The sequence below is a fragment of the Choloepus didactylus genome, chromosome 3 (assembly GCF_015220235.1).
Source record: "Choloepus didactylus isolate mChoDid1 chromosome 3, mChoDid1.pri, whole genome shotgun sequence".
Lineage (NCBI taxonomy): Eukaryota > Metazoa > Chordata > Mammalia > Pilosa > Megalonychidae > Choloepus > Choloepus didactylus.
Window position 1 is genome coordinate 123,059,382 of NC_051309.1, and position 1,724 is coordinate 123,061,105.

Here is a 1,724-nt window from a genome sequence, read left to right on the forward strand (position 1 = left end):
GCCTTCCCAGCTGACAGAGGTGTTCCAGTTGCCATCAGCATTTCCTCAGTGAAGGTATCCTCTTGTTGATGCTTCAGTTTGGACACTTTTATGACTCTAGAACTGTAAATTTGTAACCTAATAAATCCCCTTTATAAAACCCAATCCATTTCTGGTATTTTGCGTAACAGCAGCTCTAGCAAACCAGAAAAACTTGTAAGAGGGTAAAATACATGGGGAATAATTTCAAGCAAAGAGGTACCAGTAAAATATCATCTTAAGACCATTGTGTTCTTTAAAAGTTGTCTCTCTCCACACCTTATTATTTTGAAGAAGCTAAAAATGACTGGAAAAGAGAAAAAGAATCCTTTCTCTTTAAAGTTCTTATGTTAAATATGCTCATTTCTTGTGACTTTTCCATTTCTAGCATCTTCCTCAAATCATCAACAATCATCATTCATTTCACGCCAACAATGTAGAGAACCTGTCCTGGGTTTTGGTGATGTAAGCAAGTATGTGACATAGACCTTGACTTCAAGTGATTAATGACATAGCTACCAGGAAATAGGGTGTATACATAAAAGATAAATAGCAATACAATATACCATATGAATTTTATGATTGCCACAGACAGTAAGTGCTAATAAATGCCCAGAGGATGAGGTAATTGCAGAATCTAGGGAAATCCAATAATGCTTTTGCTAGGAGAGAGAAATAAGTTTGGGGTTTCACTAAGAATGAGTAGAATGGTTCAGCTCAAAATATAGAAAATAAAATTGATGAGGAAGGAAGGAGTCTTAATGTGAAGCATTTTGAAATTTCAGCCTCCTGACATTCAGTCTATATTTAATATGAAATATTACTTGGATCAAGATCCATGTAAGATAGAATATCTGGATTTTGATTATTGCTTTGCCTTGTGTAGCTGAAACTCCTGTCCTTTTTGTTGATTAATTTAAGATTGTCTTGGACTTTATACATACTGGTTTATTATGTTTATTTGGGAATGGGTCCAATTCTCTTTATAGATTGGTTACTCCTCTCAATTTCATCTGGAAGCTGTAGACTCTTTCCACCTTAGTAAATCATGTGGAGAGCAAGGTCAAAGGCATTTAGACTACAAATCCCACCTCAGATGCCGATTAAACTGTGTTAATACTGTCTTTCCTTTATCAGTAAGGGTGAATCCTTAGCTCCATTTCCAGGTATATAAAGAGGTAGAGGAAGAGAGAATGTCTATAAGCTAAGCACAAACACTGCAGCAAGGTGGTATGCCAAAGATAATGATACCTAACATTTGTATACCATGGCCATTGATCATTTACAAATGTGCTATCACATATATTTGATACTGTAGAAAGCAGTCCTTATAAACATCAGAAGAGGTATAGTAATGGCACATTAGTGGGAGACCCACAGCTTCCTAGAAAGTCGATTAAGAGTTTTCATGATTGTAAACTGAAGCAATTGAGCAGATAGGGGAAGGCAGGCAGATGGAAAGCAAGCCTTAATGTTAAAAAAGAAACAGTTTTTATAATCAGAGTCAGAAAACACACGCAAGTTTTAATAAGGTGCTCTGTAACCTGCATCAGTTAATGTCTTCTGCTAAGGTTTCCACTGTAGATGTGTGAAAAAAAGATCCTCTTGTTTTCTGATTGCTTGTGTCTGCTTGTGGCAACCAAAATTGAAAGTGAGAGTACAGGAAGTACTAAAAACATGGGAAGGGGGAAATAATCTTTGCAACT